The 8,954-nt window shown below is 42.3% G+C and overlaps 1 non-coding gene across 1 annotated transcript; it reads right to left on the reverse strand.

Annotated features, from left to right (window-relative positions):
• Window positions 1–8,394: 8,394 nt before the first annotated feature.
• Window positions 8,395–8,467, reverse strand: trnaf-gaa (transfer RNA phenylalanine (anticodon GAA)). The gene has a single exon. It is a non-coding gene; the product is annotated as a tRNA-Phe (tRNA).
• Between the last annotated feature and the right edge of the window lie 487 nt (window positions 8,468–8,954).

Here is an 8,954-nt window from a genome sequence, read left to right on the forward strand (position 1 = left end):
ATACTCCAGTGGTGGTGAAGGTGATGGAAATGTTCCAAGTTGGACGGTTCCATGTTCAACCAGTTTCATCTGGAACTGAGGTGGAGCTTAGGGTTAAGTAGGAATTGGTTTGGTTTAGTCCCTGGGAATGTCAGTTGGTGTGTGTGTGTGTGTGTGTGTGTGTGTGTGTGTGTGTGTGTGTGTGTGTGTGTGTGTGTGTGTGTGTGTGTGTGTGTGTGTGTTACATGCAGACTTTCCCTTGTGACAGCTGATTTGGTTTGGACTCCATCTTAGTCAGGACATTTTGAGAAATTCTATCATGTAGTTGTAGTTACTTTGATTTACAACACTGGAAAAAAAATCCCCTCCCCTCCAAAAACCCTCCTCTTCAACTTTGTACCCAAGTTCTACAATTCTACAATTCTACAATTTCATTTAGCAGACGCTTTTGTCCAAAGCGACGTACAACACAAGCAAGAATTTAGACTTAATTAAGGAAAAGTCCATAGGAAGCACAAAAGTGCTTCAGTTGTGATTTGGTCACAGGTACCGCCATCTAGTGGCAGAAGAAGTGTCGCCCCCCCCCCCTCCCTTTTTTTTTTCTTTTTTTTGACAGACATACAACATCACACAACACAGTTAGTGCTACATAATCACTAAGTGCTGGGTCTTGGACCCTCTGACTTATTCTACCCCACAGCACAAAGAGGAGAAGAGTCAGGTCAAGTGCCTCGGTGCTCTCTGAACAATTGAGTCTTCAATTGTCTCTTAAAAGTAGAAAGGGACTCAGCAGAACGCACAGAGTTGGGTAGTTTGTTCCACCATTTGGGAACAACAGAAGAGAAGAGTCTGGCTAGAGATTTGGAGCAGCGCTGGGCTGGAAGCACCAGGCGTGCTGCTGCATTCTGGATCATCTGCAGAGGCTTGAATGAGCATGCAGGGAGGCCTGCCAGAAGAGAGTTGCAAGTTGTCTCCTCATCAGGCACCACAGGATCCAGTAGGTTCAGTTAAAACAAGTCATTAGAGATTTAAAAAAATGTCCATCAAACACAAAATAAGGCTTCAAATAGGTTTCCAATTTTACTTCATGTTGACACATTTTGTCCATTTAACATCAGGACTGCTCCCAGATCGTCTCCATGACCTCATCCCAGCACCAGAGACTTTGCTGTGACACAACAGCAGACAGCAACAAGGACTGCTGCAGTGCACTTGGTAATTGGATGCACTGAAGTCATCCAGTCATGTGACTGAAGTCATCCATTCATGTCAGTGATGTCACTTGGCAGGACTGTCATTGCCGTCACATTCTAGAAAAGAATCCAGACTCCACATGTGGCTCTCATGATAACTGATGGACCTCTGGTTGGAGGCTGGACGATGATGTTTGGTCTGGGGGGGTTAAGATGGTGGGGGTTTTTTCAGTTCTTGTGCTGAAGGCTTTCACCATGACAGTCAGACCCTCATCTGTCCTTCATGTTCCCTCAAATGTGCAGTGTGGACCTCACACACTGAAATTTAGCCTGAAAACTCTTCATGAAAAGAAGGAGACTCAGAGTCTCTGTGGCTCAATCGGTCAGCGCGCTCGGCTGTTAACCGAGAGGCTGGTGGTTCGAGCCCACCCAGGGACGATGAACAGGTTCTACTGGTTCTTAGGACTCTGTTGATCAGCTGCTGAGTTGCTACTTGATGTCAACATTGGTCTGTTTCATCCTGAGTAGTTTGATCATAGCAGAGTCGTTGCATCATTGATCTGAATGTGGACGGACAGATTGACCCTCCACAGCAGACGCATGTGACAGACCTCTTGATGAGACACTTTGTGGTAAAGCCAGATTCTCCCAGTCCCACTGACATATTTCAATCACACATGTTCAGAGATGATTTTGTTTTCCTGAATACATTTATTATTTTCTGATCAGCTTGTGGATTTTTCATCATTCTCCTCATTACCATACTTTAGGTTGCAGTATGTACACCTTAGTTAGTCTTGGGTTTCAGAAATCATACAGCATACAAATAATAGCAGGTTGAAACATATTTATTTAAAAGAATTTAACATGGTCACACACACACACACACACACACACACACACACACACACACAGCCTGTCTTTGGTATAAAATGGTCTGTCACGTTCTCTCACATTGCACAACAACAAAACAAACAAAGACGGCCATGTCCAGTGTGGTCCTGGATATGACGACTGGACTGCAGGGTCCCAGTATCACTGTGACAATTCTTTTACCAGCTATGACCTTGGACAAGAACTTCTCAGGAGGAAACTTGTCATGGTGGCACAGTGAAGAAAACTGGACCTGAGCTGCCTGCTGAAATCTTGCAGGTGAAGGACAGAGCTCCACCTCTTTGACAGACACCACCACTGTTGGCTCATGTTGTCAAAAAATGAAGTGTGTCAGTTTTTGACACACACGCATCTAAACACACACACACACACACACGCATCTAAACACACACACACACACACACACACACACATGCATGTTCTTGCACACAGAGACTTTTCCTCTGTTTTTGTTTTTTACTGGTTTTGAACCAGTATTTGGTTTCTGTTGGTTTGATTTGCTTGACTGGTTGTTGTTTGTTTGACCTTGCAAATCCATATTTTGGGTTCTGGCTTGTTCTGCTTTTCATTTTGTGTTTGTATTAAAGTTCTGTTGCTGAAAAAGAGACTTTTTTTCCTTTTTCTTGAAGTAAATATATGAGGGTCGAAACTGACCCATAACACCATGGATGTTACAATAGTTAATAATATTAAAATGAAGAATAAATCAAACCAATCCATGTCAGAGATGTGTTCTAACACCCCTCAGTAATGGTCAGGAAACACAACAACCTTTTGTTTATTTCTATGATTTTCTTGAGGTTCATTTTACCATTTTTTTTAACTGAAATTGAGGGTTTACTGACTAAAAAAAGGTCCAGAGGCCCACAACAAAATATTCCCATCAATATTTCCATGGATAAGGAAGCCTAACAAGGAAACCAAGAGATGGGAAACAACTTGGATGATAGAAAATTGTTTTTAGTTTATTTGACAGCTGATTGAAGACGTGGGTCAAAACAGACCTGTTAACATAAGAGATGGGAACAGAAAGCTAACACAAGAGGAAGGTTGAAGCTATGAAAAAGGAGTTTGATAAAAATCTTGAACTGACAGTAGAAATATCCTTTTGTATGTTTACCTTTGTTGACAGAAGTCACTTTAGCTTGGCAGTGAAAAGAATCTCTGCTAGCTTGACAAATAAGTGGCACAAACTGGGTTCAAGCTGGACTTTGGACACTGGTATCTGCAACAACTCCCATCAACTCCTAATCTAGCATCTCTGCTGTGCTCAAACTATTTTACAGAACATTTGACAGACCTGTGGAGCAGTGAGGATAGACATGAGTTGATCCACATGATCCACTGAAGCACCATTTTACCCTGCCACTGAGGTCACCAACATGAGCTGGAGTTGGGAATCTTGAACTGAACCTGGTATCACAGCGACACCTACTGCCGCAAAATGGAACAGCAACATTGAACCCAAGTACAGGATTGGAGGGAGACTGATGGTCGCTGTTTGGGTTTTTGAAGAACAAGGAGGGCTTTGGTTCAAGCTGGATTCTCAGAGACTATTTCCCCAACCTCTACATTGGAATCTACACTGTCATCCAGTCATGTGACTGAAGTCATCCAGTCATGTGACTGAAGTCATCCATTCATGTCAGTGATGTCACTTGGCAGGACTGTCATTGCCTTCACATTCTAGAAAAGAATCCAGACTCCACATTTACTCCTATCTATTATTGTGTCCCACCCTCCTGGTCCTTACTCTGAATTCTCAGAGTTTATATCCAGTTCAGTTCTCAAAACAGATGAAGTCATGAGTGTCGATAAATTTCCTTTTCTCCACTGATTATATGTCAAGGTTTGTGTGTGGGGGTGGAGCCTATCCCAGCAGCTTTCGGACAAGAGGCGGGGTTCATCCTGGATGTGTCACCAGTCCATCACAGGTCCAACACATAGAGACAGACAACCATTCACACTCACAGCCACACCTACAGTCAATTTAGAGTATCAATCAGCCTCGTCCCCTCTTGATGTCTTTGTACTGTGGGAGGAAGCTGGAGTACCAGAGAGAACCCACACAGACACAGGGAGAACATGCAGACTCCACACAGCTGGGGCTCAAATCTGGAACCTTCTTGCTGTGAGGCCACATTGCTGACCACTGCACCATTTTGTCCCCTGAAAATGCCACCAGATCGTTTGGATTTCCTGTAAAATGAAGTACACATGAACATGAAGAGGTTTTCACAGGGCTGGTGGTGCAACGGATAGCATGACTGACTACTGTCAGAAGATTCTAGGTTCAACTCCTGGCTCGCTCACTTAAAACTTTATACTGAGAAGCTTTCACACCTGAAGTGTGAACCACTGCTAAAAGTCCCTGAAATCCTCCAAGGTTTCCTCCTTGTCTGCTGTAAGCATGAACACATGCATAGATCCTGCTACCTCTCACATGTTAAGCTGGCACTTGACAGTGACAGCAGGAGAACAAAAGAGCTTGGTTCTAACATTACTTGACAGCACTTTTTAGGGCCTGAGCCAGAAGAAACTTCTGGCAAAGACTCCATTATTTTTCCACTTTTTTTCTTTTTGCAATCGACACTGCCCAGAGTTGATTTGAGGAAATAAGACTCATACAATTGATGCAGTTTGATCAGACGGTGCAGACACACTTGACACCCAGAGAGGTGAGCAGGTTTTGGACCAAGTTGAAACTTGTCAAGTATTTGAGACAGAAAATGACAGAAAGCTGTGGCTGTGTTCTGGTTCTGCGTGTTTTAGATTTATTCCCCTTCCAGTAATGTCTTATTTCCAGCTCTGCTCTCCCTCAACTACTGTTTAGTGTCATATTTATTTTGCTGACTACTTCATTGACATGTGGTCAAAATGTCTTGTGTTTCCTGAAATTAACTGAGTGCTGCTCAGTAAAGTAGACATGACTTGAGATTCTATTCCTGCTTGGTCCATGTCAACATTCTTATCCTTCCTAGCATTGGAGATAAAGTATCAGTCAGGGCTGTACTTGATTAGTACTGCATATAGTACACATCAGTCACTGCCATTACACAGTGGAATGGACGTTGAAATACTGTTTACCAGCAAGCTGAAAACTGTTGTGGTATTTGACAATTCTATTGTTTCTGAATGAAAATCCTGTGAAGGAGAATCATTGAGACATCCTAAAAATGGCTGAGGTCTGCTGAGCTGCAGCAGGTCTGAGCTGCTTTTGATGCCCAGATGATGAGGACGCAGTGAATGTTGGGTTTGGTGGAGCTGAAAAAATGCTGCAGGTGTTGAGAGGTCTGCTGGTGTCCAGGACTTCCTCTCCAGGTCTCAGCTTCTCCCTGCAGTTCTCACAACCACCCAGGCCCGGCCCTTGCCATTTTGAGGCCCTAGGCAAGATTTTAGGTGGCGCCCCCTTGCATCACAGTAAATTCAACTTCTAGTGTACATATACTCACAAGGAACTAAATAGTTTTGTTAGACTTTTTTTTATTTAAATAAAGAAATTTCACATTCAAAATACTCAATATAAAAAGTAAGTATGAAATAAATACAAAAATAAAATTAACTGAATATATGAAATATAACATAAATAACTTGCATAAAGTATTAGATTTAGGACTCCCAAAAAACAGTCTTAACAAGTGACCTAAATTAACTTAACTACAATATAAATAAGAAAGTGTACAAAAGTGCATAAAGAAACCAGTGTGCACAACAAAATTACTAGGATTTATTAAAACTATATATAAAAAGGTGATCTTACAAAGATCTCTATTGGTGTTTTCTGTGACTACCTTAGCTTAAACTATTCAAGCTCCTCAGTCACAACCTGCTACAGCTTTACTCTCCTGGTCTTCCTTGCAGCAAAGTCATCGACAACATCATCATAAGGCAACTGATTTGAGACCACATGGTTAATACTAATAATTGCAAGTCCACTGAGACCTTCTTGCATCATAGAAGATCTCAGATAAGTTTTTTAATTTATCATTAAATAAGTTAATAAGATAAATGCAGCAGCGCATCTGAAAAGAGAAGAGGAGTAGGAAACAGCAGTCTGATAACACATTTCATGGAATAAAATAAAATGAAATAATATAAATGAAAATCCTAAGAAATGCATGCATGTAGACTATACTATACTGTGTAATATACAGTGCACTTTTTCAGAGGTGCAAATGATATAAGTAATTTATATATTACTAATGATATCAGTTTTATTGTCATGTCAGTAAAATGCTAATTAGCAGAAGAAAAGGTATCAGTAAACTGCAGTATAATATATGTTTTCCTCTTAACATTGATGATGCACTTTGATATAAAGTTTACCACTATAAACACACTTAAGAATATATGAACTAACAAACAGCTAGGCTTACAGTTATAATATATAAAAGAGATGGAAATTAACAGCAATTTGATGAACTATTACAAGCTGGGAAAACGTGAGCCAACGATACGTCAGAATGTAAGCAAATTTAACATTATAACGCCTGCTGAATAAATCTCATATTTACACATTTACCTGAGGAAGGTAAGGTTGATGTTGTTACATTACTATTTTTCATAACAGCTCAGACCCTTTCATAACATAAGCTGATGTCAAGATGAACAGTTAGCTGGCTATTTATTGATAAGCTAACTACCAAGATGGCAAAGAGTCATTGAAAGCATTCCCGCTCAACTATAAATCGATGAAATTTCAATCATATTTATTTCCCGGTCAACTGTATCGATTTATAGTTGACCGAGATTTCAATGTAGTCTCGCTATCTGGGTATCCTATGCTGATGGTTAATGACGTTATTATCCATCATTCCGCGACAGAAAAATAATATCATGACATCATCTTAACTGTAACATTTACATTTACATTACCTCTGTCTTTATCGCGTTTTTCCTCCTCTTCTCTCCTTTTTTTTCTCCCCTGGGCACCAGACAGTTTGGGACGTTTTGACATGTTTTTATTACGTATCAAAAAACGACCGTTCCCCATGGAGCAGGTTGGTAAGGTGTTATTAGTCGGAGGAGGAGGGGGGACTGGGGGCGCGTGCGTGGGGTGTGTGGGGGGGGGGGGGGGGCGCGACTTAGGGAAAAGGGAAAATCATTTCTATTAGGTTATTGTTATAGGCTTTGCTATACAGTATATATATATCCCCCTTCTGGCGCCCCCTGATGGATGGCGCCCTTAGCATTTGCCTATACTGCCTATGCCGCGGGCCGGCTCTGGTCGGGTGTATTGCTGGCGTCGGTTCCTTCGTCAGCTGTTAGTATCCCCCTTTTCAGCATATCCTTCGTCGCTTCATCCGCGTTGTTGTATGTGGTGGGTCCTCCATCATAAAAGACTCGGAGTTTAGCGGGTGCAGGTGTTTGAAATCTGAGTCCACGTTCTTTCAGCACTTTTCTCAAAGGCGCATATTCCTTCCTCTTTTTGATGATTTCTGCTGGGTAATCATGGTCGAAGTAAATTCTCTTCCCTTTGATCTGTATCTCTCTTTTTTCCATGCGCTGCTGAGCACAAGTTCCTTGGTTTTATACACGAGGAAATATGCGATCATGGATCTCGGGGCTGCTTGCGGTGGTGGTTTTGGTCCGAGTGACCGGTGGCAACGTTGTATTTTGAGGTCAATGTCAGGGAGTCGCAGCTCCGACTTAATGAAATTCTCCAGAAACTCACATGCATCGTTTCCCTCCTCTCCCTCGGGGATCCCGAAGATGCGGAGATTATTTCTGCGGGAGCTTGTTTCTAAATCTGTTAGTTTAGACACAATGCGCTCTTGCTCCTCCAAAGCCTGGAGAAGCGAGTCCCTCGCGGTCACACTCCACTCCTCCACTTCGGCCACTCGCGTCTCCACCTCCTCCATCCTAACCTCCGTGTTTTTGAGTTCTGCCCCGATCTCGCTCAGTTTCTGATTAACTTCTTCTTTAAAGTTTCTGAGCTCTTCTCTCAAATCTCTTTCGATTGTCTCACAAAATCCGCTCAATTCTTTTTTCATGTCCTGGTGTCCTGCTTTTATGTCGGCGCGGATAGCATCTAAGCTAGCTTGTAGGGCGTCCATGGGAGCTGCACCTGAATCAACTTCTCCTGTCGCCATATGCTCGTTTTCCTCACCGTTTGGACTCGTTGTGGTCTTAGCGTTTCTCAATTGGTATTTCCCCATAAGAGTTCACAGGTATAAACTCGTTAGGTTCTCTATAACGGGAAATGTCGGACCGTTCTGGGAGCTCTCTGACTACACCACCAACCAGCTCGCCGCCATCAGCTGGGTCACTTTTATGTTCAACATCAATCCAGTTCCTCCACTGGAAAGTAAAGTCAATGCTGCTCCTCTGCTGAAACCTGGGATCGGACCAGGGACCTTTAGATCTTCAGTCTAACGCTCTCCCAACTGAGCTGTTTCAGCTCTGAGGGAGGGCCCTGCTTCTCTCATTTTATAATCTCTTCCACTCTCACTAGAACTTAGAGAGGATTTGAGCTTCTGAAGTCATGACACATTGAACAGTTCTACAGGACCATTTTTGATGAATGTCTGAATCACACAAGCCTTTTTTGTTTGTCTTCTTCCCAGTTGCCTCAACATTGTGTGAGCCAATAATTCCACATCTGTACCAGACACACCTCTTGTTGGTGGGTTTTCTGGATCTTTCTGTTCTAACAGTGTCTTTTGTCTTAATTATGCCACTTTCACATAATACAAACACAAAATGAAAAGCAGAACAAGCCAGAACCCAAAATATGGATTTGCAAGGTCAAACAAACAACAACCAGTCAAGCAAATCAAACCAAAAGAAACCAACTACTGGTTCAAAACCAGTAAAAAACAAAAACAGAGGAAAAGTCTCTGTGTGCAAGAACATGCATGTGTGTGTGTGTGTGTGTGTGTGTGTGTG

The sequence above is a fragment of the Aulostomus chinensis genome, chromosome 4, assembly GCF_037954235.1.
Source record: "Aulostomus chinensis isolate RoL2024-O1b breed Wild chromosome 4, RoL_Achi_v1.0, whole genome shotgun sequence".
NCBI classification, from domain to species: domain Eukaryota; kingdom Metazoa; phylum Chordata; class Actinopteri; order Syngnathiformes; family Aulostomidae; genus Aulostomus; species Aulostomus chinensis.